Source organism: Typopeltis vanoorti, chromosome 7 (genome assembly GCF_054136105.1).
Source record: "Typopeltis vanoorti isolate ZY-2024b chromosome 7, IOZ_Tvanoo_1.0, whole genome shotgun sequence".
Lineage (NCBI taxonomy): Eukaryota > Metazoa > Arthropoda > Arachnida > Uropygi > Thelyphonidae > Typopeltis > Typopeltis vanoorti.
The window spans coordinates 68,579,063-68,593,552 of NC_143555.1; the positions used below are offsets into that span (position 1 = coordinate 68,579,063).

The window sequence follows — 14,490 nt, forward strand, 5'->3', positions numbered from 1 at the left end:
TCATTATTATTTTACATTGCCTTATCTCTTTTCCTACATGCACTAATAACAGTAATGAAACGTGGTCAAAAACTCTGATGTTAATAAATTATAATCTGATCTTATGCAAGTTGTATTTCATAATTTAATTTGACTTTCACATTATGTCTTCTGCTTATGTGTCAATTTTTCATAATATTTACAAAAGTTCTAAAAAGAATCCAAAATTGAGCAGCTTTCAGAGGTGAGCTGTACAGACCCACTGGCCTTTTTTTGCCTTTAAAGGAAAGCTTCCAAAATATATATTACCTAGTACATCCGTGGTATCAATGCATTACAGGTTTGCAGCCTTTCCTGGATGGAATTCACATAACAAAAAAATGTAGTTTTTTTGTTATGTGAATTCACACATCAAAAAAAAAAAAAAAAAGCAAAACCGTATTTTGCTTTAGTAAAAAAGCAAAGCAAGATGCAAAAACTTCAAACATTATTTTAAAAAAAAGTTTAAAAATGGAGGAATCAGATAATAAAGGGAATAAAAACAAAATCTGGCTGCCTGGAATAATTCCTTTGAAAGACTGCTAAATGAAACAATAGTACATATACAGACGATATACAAAATCATATCTCAATCGGACATGATCTTACTGCACAAGATTTTTTCCAGAGCAATTGTGAAACTGAAGCCTTAGCTTAAAATTTTGGTTTCAATGGCCAAAACTTCATAATCTGACAAGATCTGGATCACCTTATCTGTTGGAAGCTGCTTCAGCTTTTTCTTTGTTGCAAGACTGTTAAACTTTCTGATTAAACTTCTTTTATTATCTTCTATATTATTTTTATTACTAAATATTTTCAGTACACTTTCAGCTGCGAGGCACTCGACAAACATCCGATATTAGAATGAACTGCTCGGAGAGCTTAAGGTAAGGGTCATAGCATTTTGTGTTGCATTTTGAATTTGTCTAAGAAAAATAATGTGCACCAAGGTCATGGTAGACATCAAATTCACCATCAAAATATTACTACAAGGTGATGAGAATCTGAGTATAGATTCTCTGTCAACCCATTTCTGTATATGAGCTCTTACTAACTTTTCCAAAATCTTCACCTCCAGAGATACCAATAGGTCAACAGTTGGATACATCAGTCTTTGCACTATCCTCATGCAATGGGATTATCATACATTCTTTCCAGTCTGTGGAATCTTCTCTCTGAGGTTCAAATTATATAGGTTGGCCAATGGAACAGCCAGTTCAGCATCTGTGCTGATATCCCATCAGCCCATATTGCTGAATTCTGATTCAGTTTGTACAACAGCTCTAGTACTTCCTCCTGATACAACCGAGTTTCTTCATCCAGTGAAGAGGTATCAGTAAGCTCAATGTTGCCTGTGCCAGGTTGGTAGCTTTTAACAAAATGGCCACTCATTAGTTGAATAATCTGTTCTGCATCAGTCACATGCATACCATCTGCTTTCAGTAGAGTTCTTCTTTCATATTAATTCTTTCTTTCCCTAACTTTCAGCATAAATTGGTAAATTAAATATGGAAATAAACAGCAGAATCAACAAAACTGGTATGGTAGGAAGTCAATTAAATAAATTTACATGGAATAAGAAAGAAATTAGTCGGAACACTAAATTAGCTGTATACAAGACAGTGTTCAAACCAGTTTTAACTTATGGATCTGAGAGCTGGGTCAGAAGTAAAACACTTGACCAAAGACTAGAGACCGCAGATATCAGAGTCCTGAGAAAGATTAGAGGCATGAACAGATGGAATCAATGGCAATATCATATTAAAAATAAGGATATTATGAAAGAACTTGACATTGTCAGAATCCAGGAATGCGTTAGCAGAGCTAATCTCAGGTGGTATGGTCACTTAAACAGAATGGGCGAGGAAAGATTAGCAAAACAAGTGTTCTCTGCCAGGTTGGCAGGAAAACGACCCAGAAGAAGACCAAAATATAGGTGGATTGATACGGTACAAAGTGCCTTAGACGATAGAAATACAAGATCTGATAATGTTGGAGTCTTGACAAGTAACAGACTGATTTGGAAGAAAATTGTAGATAGGAAGTTAGTAATAATGTAAATTTTTCATGTAGTACTATCATATCCTGTACACCCCTTGAGGGTATATGTCAGGAATTTGATGATGATGATGATGACTTTCAGCATAACAACAGGATTGCTGTGAGTTTTCTTTAGCTTTCAGAACCAGTATCTTTTTTGTACTCAGACTTAGCTTTCCATACAATAGTTATGTCTTCTGGCCTGTTCCTTATACTTTTCATAACTGACATCATCCTTATGTACACAGTATTCCTTTCACATCATCTTTTTCTTAAAAATCTCTTGTTTAATAATATTACACATCCATTTCACTCCTGCCCTATTTATTCTTTGAACTGTAGGGACACATTCCAATATTGCATTTATTAAGTATTTTTTAAATGTTTCCTGCACTACCAACATCCCTCTCTCCTATTAGATGATAACATGGAGCAGAACGTAGTATACTCCTCAAATGGTTCAAATTTCAAGCTTTGCAGTTAAGCATGTAACCTTTTTTGAATGGAACATCCATAAATCTGGCATGTAACCTCTTCTGAATGGAACATTTATAAACTTAGCACTTCCTAAGTCAAACACAGCATGATTACTGTCACAACTGGAGGCAGAACAGTCACGTCTTTAACTAAAATCCTCTCTGATGATATTATTGGATCTAAAACTCTTTGATCTTGAGTTTCTTCTGTCATATGCTGCTTGAGGAAGTTGTCTTGCAACAGCTCAATAAATTCAGTTTTGTAGCAATGAGGTTTAATTGCTACTCGATCAGTGTTCAGATAATTAAAGTCTCCAATGATGATTATTCATTGTGCACCCATCATGCTTATTTGATAATGTATTTCATTGTCACTGACAACCAATCCAATAGGTCTGTAACAATACCTTACTATGTATTTGATCTTGTTAGACTCTCTCATACCAGATAGCTTCCAACTCACTATCACATGGACAACTGTTACTAATATTGCAGTCAGAACTTTCTATCCTAAATTCACTCAAGTGATCCAATAATTATTAACAGCACTTCCTCCCCCATCTCCTATTCTGGTAAGCCTTCCTAAAAAACTGTACCCTTTACACTTGATACCAGTTAGCATATCTGATATCCAGGTCTCACTAATATCTAAGGCCCCATTGTGTTCACCATGGCAATCAAATCTGCCCCTCTTGTTTCTGATACTCCTGGCATTTGTGTACAAAAATAATAAGTTATTTGCATGCTTTTTTTGTATACCCACTTCCAAGGCTCCAGGAATACAATTTAAATCTAATAGCCAGAAAAAAGTTTACTCACCCCAAGTAGTAGTGCACTCTATATAAATATTGTCATAGATGATGTTAAAAAAAAAAAAAAAAAAAAGTTTGACATTATTAACAATTCTTTAACGCTCATTATATATTACATGTAATTATACTGAAGTAGGCTTTCCATTAAGGTGGGATTAAAATGTACACTACAACACAGCTTGTCATAACTTAATTCATGTTTTCTTTCAATTATTGTTCATAATGAAGGGTGAATTTATATAAATTATCCGTGAAGAACAATTAAACAGGAAACATAATAAACTTCATGAAAACAAGAAAGTACATGGTACTCGCTGTGGCACCAGACTCACTTTTCAAAATGCACTCAGTCAGATGATTTAGTCTTTCACATGACTTTGCAAGATATTTGTATTTTTGAAATAATAGTATTAAAAATAATCTGAGTTATGTAAAATTTTCATGCATTTAATTATAATGAGCTAATTCATGTTGTGAGTTGTAAAAATAAGCTTAGGACAATATTATACTACAACTGCACACCCACTTAAGGAGTAAAGGTGCTTGAAGAATAAAATATATAAAGATAGTAAGGAGATGATGAGTTGTAATTGAGTAGTATTCCCTCCCACAATGAGTCCTCAGACTCCTTAAAGGTATCAGAGAAAAAAAAAAAAAAAATCAGCTAACGCCTTTTTTTATTCCCGTATATAGGGAGTAGGCGAGGCTGTTTAGCCCTATCTAACTTTTGGAGACTAAGTGGGCAGTTCAATCTCGACTGGTACCCAATCAGAGATAGCTGGTCCAAGGCTATCACTAATTACGCGGTACGCAAAGAAGAGAGACGGCTCAACAAGTGTCGCCATCTCGCAGTCCCTAACACTCGTATTTAATGTCTGAAATAACGTGGGTTCTACAGTCGATTTTCTTGAGTTTATGAGACGTAAAAAAAACCTGCTTGTCCATGCCAGAGTTTGACTAACTCGAGAACCGGTCGAAAAAAGGCTCAGAAGAATTTCTTCTAGTCACCGACTAGATTCTAAACCAAGAAGTCTTCCTTCGTGCGGTCAAGCGCCATGGTGTGCAAAAGCCACATCCACTGAGCTACACAGCACGTAATAATAATATTAATAATAATTACATATGTCATGTATACTATATATATATGTGTTTAAGGTTAATATTGAACTAAATGAATGCATTGATTTGATTCAAAATGTATTTATTGGAAATACATTTTGCTAAATTAACTGTAATTTAATTTAGATGCATATATGATATGAAAAACTTACATATTTTCTGTTTTCAAATATACCACCATAACTATAAAATGTAATGGCCGCTCGTTTTTATAGTTTCATGACATTAACGAAAACTGGAAACTGGAAGTGTATCACCATGGAGTGAATAGAACCCTATAATGAAGGAAGAAGAAAAGAAACTTGTTCTGTTTGTTTCAAGGTGCACTGTGAAGGGATGTTGAGCAGTAGCTGCATGTATTCCAATGAGCTTAATACTAAGTGGGGGAATTATTGATGTTATTTCAGATGAGAATTTCCCATGGAAATATTTGTAGAATATGCTTTGGTTTCCGCATATTACGGAAACCAAACATCTTTGCGAAAGTCGGGGGTGGGGGAGTTGGTAAGAGATGGATCATTAATAAGTCTAACTGGTCTCCTCTGTATTGAGTCAAGCATTTTGAGGGAGCTTTTAGGGGCCACACCCCCATATGTGAGAGCAGTATTCAATAGCTAGGCAGATTTGTGATTTGTATAATATTAACAGCTGTTCAGGGGTGAAGTAACATCTTGATCATAAGAGAAATCCTAGTTTTTTTTTGACGCTGAGGATGCAATGGTTGTGATGTGTTTATGCCAAGAGAGGTTTGATGTCAGTGTAATTCCAAGAAGAGAAATTTCAAATTGTCTGGAAATTTGGGCATCGTCAAAAAGAATACTGGGAAAAAATGGTTCTTTTTTATGGAAATAGGACAGAACCTCAAAATCAGAAGTTCTGATTTTGAGGGCAGTGGTTGATGTTCTGTAGGTTGAGGCGAGTTGTATAGAGTAAGGTTTATCAAATGAAAGGGAGTGCAATGTGCTGTCATTTGCAAAAGTGTGTATTGGGTTGAAAGTCAACTGAAGTAGGTCATTGATATATCACAGGAAGAAGGTTGGTGAGAGGATAGAACCTTGTGGAATCCTAGCATTAATTGAATAGTGAGAGGATAAGGAACCATCCACCATCACACACAGTGTGTGTGCGTGTCCAGACGGAAGGTTGGCAATCCAACTACAGAAATCCTGAGAAAGTGGTTATTAATGAAGTCTTTCATATATATATATATATATATATATATATATATATAAAGCATGTTTAAAAGTAATCAGTAATCAATTGTTATGTTATGTATGACAATGAGAGTAGAACAAGTGTGGGGAGGATAGAGCATGTTGAGTTTTTAATTACTATGTAAAAATGATGTCTTTCATAGAGAAAGTTTTGAACCTTAAAGGAGATAAAAGATGAAAAGAAAGTGAAGATGATTGGTTTATGTTATGACTTTTAGAGAAAACCGGCCACTAAAATTGCAACTGTTTCAGTTATTCTTTAAAAGAGAATGATGTAGTGCTCAAATTAAAGATTTCAGATTTCAAGTAAAACTTCTCTAATGAATTTGCTGGTAGCCACTGTAATCAAATAATTTGACAGTGAATGAGATGCTTTGTTTTTGTTTTTATTAAGCATAAATTATACAAACAAATAATATATTTTGAATTAATTTAGAACAAGGCCAAGAATTCACTTGCCGTTTGTTTCTGTTTACTCACCTGTGGTAAGTGGACAAGTGGATTTCTGGGGACCTGGCCACTTCTGTAGTCTGTGTGACCCAGATGGACAGCTTGCAGATCCTTATTCTTATCTAATGCTGACTTATGGATCCTTACTTAGTCTCAAACCAGATGAACACAAAATTGTTTTTTTTTTCTCTTAATAATTTCCCTGATACCTGATAATGCACATTCTTCTCGTTAATGCTGTTACATAACAGTCATTCTTTCATACAGATTCTCACCATTCCTCACATCATAATATAGTTTCCCTCGCAATCTGTATTACAATTCAGTTTTTCAAACTCCTGATACCAAATATGTAATGTAATTTTGATGTTGTTTGCGACAAACAACTGTAGATCTGTCATATTAGCGAAAGTAAGATAACCAATCACCGATGAGCAGAATTCGAACAAAAAACAGGGAAAGCACGTCCTTCACTGAATCCAAAAATTATTGAAATTTATGGATGAAAAGAACAGTCGAAAACAAATTTGATAGCTTAGAAATTCATTTGACATACAGAGCTTTGTCTTCATTATCTCCATACTAAAAGCAACAACAGGTTTCAGACACACCCTCTCATACCTAGAAGCTACAAATAAATTCTCATGGATTTTTAAAGAAACAGTCATCATCATCAAATTCCTGACATGTATCCTAAAGGGGTGTACAGGATATGATAGTACTACATGAAAAATTTACATCATTACTAACTTCCTATCCACAATTTTCCTCCAAATCAGTCTTTTACATGTCAAGATTCCAACATTATCAGATCTTCTATTTCTATCGTCTAAGGCACATTGTACCGAATCAATCCACCTATATTTTGGTCTTCCTCTGGGTTGTTTTCCTGCCAACCTGGCAGAGAACACTTGTTTTGCTAATCTTTCCTCGCCCATTCTGTTTAAGTGACCATACCACCTGAGATTAGCTCTGCTAACGCATTCCTGGATTCCGACAATGTCAAGTTCTTTCATAATATCCTCATTTTTAATATGATATTGCCATTGATTCCATCTGCTCATGCCTCTAATCTTTCTCAGGACTCTCATATCAGCGGTCTCTAGTCTTTAGTCAAGTGTTTTACTTCTGACCCAGCTCTCAGATCCATAAGTTAAAGCTGGTTTGAAACACTGTCTTCTATACAGCTAATTTAGTGTTCCGACTAATTTCTTTCTTATTCAATATGAATTTATTCAATTGACTTCCTACCATACCAGCTTTGTTAATTCTGTTGTCTATTTCCATATTTAATTTACCATCTTCACTAAAAATTGTGCCTAAGTAGCTGAAACGTTTTACTTGTTCCACAGGTTCCGCGTTCACAACAAAGTCAACATTTTTAACAATTCTATCTATTTTCATTCTTTCATGAAAATTTCATGCTGACCTTCATACCATATCTATTACAACAGTTACCCAATTTAGTTAGGGAATCTTGTAAACTTGTAGCTGATTTATTTAGAAGTATAACATCGTCCGTATAAAGCAAAGGGCTGACATTAGCATCTCCAATTCTGATATGTTTAATACTACTTTCCTTCATAATGTGATCCATATAGATAATGAATAACAGTGGGGATAATGTACATCCTTGTCTCACACCAGATTTAACATTAAACCATCTTCTTGTACTTCCTTCAATTCTAACTACCGACTTACAACTCAAATACAGACTAAGTATTGCTTGATATAATGCCCCATTGACACCATATAACTGTAGCGTATTGAATAGCTTCTCTCTCTCTCTCTCTCTCTTGGCACTTTGTCATATGCCTTTTCCAGATCAACAAAACTTAAATACAGATCTTTGTTATATTCCCATGCTTTCTGAACTATTTGTTGTAAAGTGAAGATCTGATCCTGACAGCCTCTATTTGGCCTGAATCCAGCTTGTTCTTCACCAAGCTTTTCTTCCACAATTCTTCTCAACCGTTTCTCAAGTATACTTGCATAAATCTTGCCAGGAACACTCAGTAGGGAAATACCTCTGTAATTCTCACATTCAGTTTTATTTCCCTTTCTATATATGGGTACTATTAGAGCTCTACTCCAATCATTGGGAATTCGTCCCTCTGTCCAGGCTTTCTGAACTATGCAATGCAGCCACTGTAAGACTTTTATACCACCATACTTCAGCATTTCTGGTCGAATATCATCTACTCTTGCTGCCTTTCCACATTTCTTTTTCTACTTCATGGTAGAAAATTTGCATGGCTTTTTCTACTTCAAGTATGGATATGTATTCCTGACTGTATGCCCGTTGAGTGTTTTTTTTTACCACTGTGCTATCACTGCTTGTTTCATTTAGCAATTTTTCGAACTAATTACTACATACTTCAAGGATATCTTTTTCTCCTGTTTTCATGTCACCTTTATCATCTCCAAATCCTTTTACAGCACTCTTTCCTCCATTCTTAAGCTTCTTCAACAACCTCCAGAATATTTTGCCACTTTCTTGATATTTATTTTCTATATTCTTGCCAAAGTCCTCCCATGACTTTTGTTTAGCTAGTTTTACACAGTGTTCATCTTTCTTACATTTGTCTCTGTATTCTCTAATAGCACAACCTGACTTATTTGCCAGGAACTTTTGCTATGCTTTCTTCTTTTCCTTCACTGCCTCTAACTTCCTGTGTCCACCATGGAGTTCTTATTTTTCTATCCTTACAGACAACCTCACCACATGCCTCTCTGGTTTTCTTCAAGGTTTGCCACTGAATTTCCAAGGTTTGGTTCCTGTTCTCAAACTCTTTCATTTTTTCTTCAATAATCTTTGTGTATTTTAGTCTACAGTTCACATCTGAGAGCTGCTCAACTTTTATTCGCTTTAAAACTTATTTACATGTTATTCTTTTCAATATGAAATTCAATTTTATCCTGCTCAAGACTAAATATAGTGATCGCTTCCAATTTCAAATCCTCTGTACGCTCTGATGTCCTGCACCAGAGAGAAAACATCACTATCAACAATAACATAGTCAATGAGACTTTTCTAATTCCTTGCCTCTTCTCTCCATGTGAATTTGTGCACATTTTTATGTTGGAACATGGTGTTAGTAATAGCCAGTCCATGTCCTGAGCAGAAATCCAATAGGTATTTGCCATTATTATTAGATTTACTCTTTTCTCCAAATTTTTCCAAAATATTTATGTATGTCTGACAATCATTTCCTACTCTGCTATTCAGATCCCCAAGAAGGACCAACTTTTCCGGTCCTTGTCAGAGTTTTTTGTCAGTTGCTTTTTCTTAGGCATCAAAATATTCCTCCACTTCTACCTTAGTAGAACCTTCTGTGGGACCATAGGTAAATAAGTCTTATTGTCCAATTCCCCATTCTGATATGTGTCCACATCACTCTACTTGAAGCTGCCTGCCATTCAAGAAGATTAGCCTCTTAATTTGTGTTGAATACCACGGCTACTCCTTCTTTTCCTTGATTGTCATTTCCTGAATATAACATTTTGTATTTATTGTTCAGAAAGATCTCACCAGTTTTTGTCTTTTTTGTTTCAGTCACCCCTATTGTGCAGATCTGGTACTTATCTAATTCCTCAGCTAGCTCCATTTCTTTGTGATTCAGGCTTCTTATGTTGATAATACCGATCTTTAACTCCGGTGATGTTGAGTTGGGGTGTGCTTTCAGATTTGTTCCAGTAGCTGACTTTTCGTTGTTCACCCTGGTTCCCTGGCGAAAACAACGGGGGCCTTGTTTAACTGGGCGATGCCCCAGCCAGCATGAAATTTTGTCATGTTGTACCATCATTTTCTATATTGGTTTAAGCCAATAAGAATACAATTTGGTCGGCTAAGTCCCAAATTGCCAGCCCATCCTCGTTTGTTCAGTATCCAGGGAGATACCCAACAGAATGATGAGGATTGGACACTAGGTAGAACTGGTCGGTTCTCCACATTCCTTTAAAGGCTATGTGGAGGTCCCCTCTAAGTTATACAGCTTTGACCCTTAAGCACCCCTAATGAAACAGTAAATAGTTATCAACATAGTAAGTGGTAATCAATTTTCTCTTATAACGACTTAAAGAAACCTAAGAATTTGGTTAAGCATTTCCTATAATTCAACCAAACTCAAGTGAATTTTATTTAAATCATACCGAGTATGATCTCCAAATTTGGTTTAGAACTTTGTTTTCAAAACTTAAATCAGTTTAATGATTAGGTTGAGCTCCAACCTAAATCAGATGGATTTTATAAACTAAATGTTAAAAGATAGGAAGCTTAATTCTAGTATCAGTCGAATGTTTTGTGTGATATTTAATCATGCTTTAATGTATAATTTTCTTTCAGTGGTATTACCACTTTGGGCAGTACCACTTTCAGTGGTACTACCCAAAACACTGCTCATGCTCATAAATTAGCAGGTGCATGATGACTGAATGGTTTCACAAGACAATGACTGCACACGTTAAGTGGGTTGTATTTCTATATAAGGTCTGGTAAGCTGATTTCATTGCTACTGTGAATGCAAACAAAGTTCTTTGATAATGCAGTTGCATTGACTTTTGGAACTTCACATGGCTTGTAATATTAAGCTAAAACAACGGTAGTACTGTTGCTATGGGACTTTTCAGTTGTTTATCACAGTGTGTTATTTCATCACAATGATATTCACTATAAAAACAATTATTGCACATATCAATGAATGAATAAATATTTATGAATTTATTAAAAAAAAAAATATATATATATATATATATATGTATATATACAGTAAAACCCCGTTTTTACGTTCCCACAATTTATGTTTTACTCCATTTATGTCATTTTTTGTTGGTCCCATTCTTAAGGCCTATTTTCACGATGTATTGTTTTCCCACCATTAACAACTTGATGTGGATGTTATTTCCTGTGATTTGCGTTTTTTTTCTCGGTGGCAATACCGATTTTCGAATAGATTTCAGCGGAAATCTGCGCATTTCTGTTCTCAGGTGGCATTGCTTTTGGCTGTAGTTTTGTTTCTGCCATCATGGTGACTTGTGCGCATGCAGCAGTACTGTAGTGATGAGTGATACCGTGACTTTTCAATCACAGTACGAATTGATATTGCAGAATTTCTGCAACATAATTTAGCGTGTGAAAGTTGCAGCGGTGGATTATCCATGTTAGTAACACGGAGAAAAAAGAATGGAAAAGTATTTCGGTAGAAGAAAAGATGGCAATTCTGCAACGTGTAAATTGGCATGCCGGAACACGTGTGCATTTAGCATAAGATCTTGGACTCTCCCTGTCCACTTTGAACGCAACAGTAAAAAAACAGGTCAAGCATTGAACTCAATGCAAAGCAATCTGGCGCTAAGTCAAAAAAAAAAAAAAAAAAAAAAAAAAAAAAAAAGAAAGAAAAGCAAAAACAAATCAACAATTAAAGATTTTTTTAAATCGATAAATGTAAGTACATTGTAAATTCATTTATTTTCAGTTATTAAATTTTGTAATCTATTATGTAGACTCACATACTAGCAGTAAGTCATCTTTTAGCCTTTTTTAAATGTTTTCTTTACATTTCCTGCTATTTGCACTTTTTTCCCATCAGTCCCCCTAAAAAAGGGGTTTTACTGTATATATATATATATATATATTTATTTATTTATATATATTTCATTAAAACATTTCAATTTCTGCTTACCAAAATCTTTCCATTTTTGGTATGCACTTAGATTTTGACAATAAATACTTAAAAATTCAGTGTCCTGGAATTTCATCTGTAATAGTTGAGAGGTCTAACCACAACAGCTGCAGGTCATGTTGAGGATTTCGTATCGGAAGTCTTGAAACAAGAACATCAACAATGTGTTCTGCTCTGTCATAATTCGGTTTTCATACTTCACACCATTCATATATTTTTCAAATAAACTGAATTAAATATTTATATGCAAGTATATGTCTAAAAAAGAGAGAGAGAGAAAAACAATATCAGCATCAAGTTACATCCATGAAGAAGAAAATATTTTCAGGAATATGTAAGATTATTGTTACTTGTAATAAAATTCTATGGTAAAATCTCATATATCAAAGTCAAAGTATTCATCATCATTTTCTGTTGTATACAATCAATTAATCCAAAAGAGAAAAATAGTCGTCCAGAATCTATTGATTCATAAATGCTGCCAAAAAAGTGGAAATGTGAAAAAGATTTTGAAAAAGTAATCTCACAAGAAGAAAAACTTAAAATAATAAAGAAAAATGAATAAGGTGAGCACAGAGCAAAGACAGGACAAGAACACAAAATGGGTCAATCAACTATAAGAGCAATTTTAAGCAAAGCTACTGAATATAAAGAGAAAGGTAAGGCTGCTTCAAGTTCTTCATTATATACAGACCACTCAAAATCAAATTATTATAATGATTAGACAGACTTCTTTCTACATGGATCAAAGACTGTAACCAAAAATGGACCCTGCCAAGCACTGACCTTGTTAAATCAAAAGCATTAAGTCTCTTTGCAACCTTGAAAGAAAGGACTATCAATGATGGAAAAGAATTCCATGCTAGTGCTGGGTGTTTTGAACATGTCAAAAGAGAAATAGCCTACATAATGTTCAAATAACAGGTGAAGCTGCAAGTGCAGATAAGGAGGTGGCTGCAAATTACTGTCAGTTGTATGAAAAAAAGAAAACAGAATGCCTGCCAGACTATGTTAGCTCAATTATTTGTTAAGAAGTATAATGATAAATTTATATTCTGAATATGTTTTACTGATTTTCCTTTAATTAGGTGCTGAGACATACCCAATTCTTTTATTTAAAAAAAAAAAAAAAAATAATGATAATAATTAAGGGTCAAAAAAGAAATTTCAGGAATGAATTATACTTTTTCCCATAGGTTATTATATTTGATTAGTACATTTTCGATTAATATGCCCGATTTAAAGAACGCATTAGGTGCATTCATTGAGGGATTGCTGTATTGTAGAAAATTAGCCATAAGAAAACTAAATTATGGAGAGGAACAAAAAAAAAAAAAAGAAGCAGAACAACAAAATATATGCATCTCCTTATAATAGCTTTGTACAACAATAAACATGTTACTAAAGCAGAATTTTTAATAAGAGATTAGATAGAGCAAATAGAAATGTAGAAAAGATGGCAGGAGAAGGATCAATTAAATAACTTTATATGGAATAAGGAAGAAATTATTAATTCAGAATATCAAACACTACTAGTATTATTACATGAGATGTAAAAGGTTAAGAAGGAAGGGGATACTTGTTAATGCAGAATTTCAAAACCCTTGCAGGATAAAATGTTCTGAGAGTGTGGAATCAGAAAGAAGACAGTTGATCCAAGGCTAACAATAAGTGAGAGAGCTAATGAAACTTGGGAGAGTAACATACAAACCTATACTAGAAAACTAAGACATAAAAAAGCAACAATATTATTAATACTGAAGAATGAATAAAGAGAACTACTGTAAAATGGTCTGGTCATTTAAACAGAACATAATAAAAAAAATCCCCAAAATATTCAAATTTAAATATTGTGTGTGGGGGGGGGGGGAAACCGATTCACAGAATTATTAACATATTTTGGATAGATTCCAGCCTCCCCTTTAGGATAGTCATTTGAAGACAGAAGATATGTGGATCAAATCAGAACTCTAACAAATAAGAAAACAATTAGGAAGAAAATTATTAACAGAAAAGAGGTGATGAAATGGTACTGTGTTCAGCTGTTAAAAATCACATCAATCTTCTGAGAATATACGTGGGTGGTCTGAAAAGTTCTCGGCCTCGACCATAGATGGCAACACATTGGCATGATTTTTTTCCCCTAAGTTGGTACATCTGTCATAAGCATCCATGTGAAATTGCAAGTCATTCTATCAAGTAGTTTTTTTTTTATACAGCTATCAGAAGCAAAAGTATTGCCTGTATCCCTTGAAATGGATAAAATTGAGTATCGTGCGGTTATAAAAATTCTTTGTAAAAGAAGATTTAACGCCAAAAGAAATGCATTTGAAGTTCATAAAAGTTTATGGGCATCCCTCCTTCATTTTTGACAATTAAGAAATTAGCTGCCGAGTTTAAACATGGCCATACCAGCCTTGAAGATGATCCATGTAAAAGGACATCCAAAAAGTGTAACAACACAAGAAATCATTGATCAAGTGCACGATATGGTACTTGCATGACCGGCGAGTCAAAGTGCGTGAAATTGCTGAGACTATAGGTATTTCAAAAGAATGTGTAGGATATATTTTGCACGAAGAATTGCAAATTAAAAAGCTTTGTGCAAGATGGGTGCCCACGCTCGCTCACAGCAGATCAAAAACGCACTCGCATGAAAATCTCTGAATAGTACTTGGAG

General features: G+C 34.5%; 1 protein-coding gene across 2 annotated transcripts in view; it reads right to left on the minus strand.

The window, feature by feature from the left end:
• Nipped-B (Nipped-B cohesin loading factor) overlaps positions 1–14,490 on the minus strand; it is a 129,407-nt gene that overhangs the window by 35,844 nt on the left and 79,073 nt on the right. For both annotated transcript variants that reach the window (XM_090395331.1, XM_090395330.1), the window contains exon 3: positions 11,811–12,068. The gene's annotated coding sequence lies outside the window, so the exon portion shown is untranslated. The remainder of the gene's footprint in view (positions 1–11,810; positions 12,069–14,490) is intronic.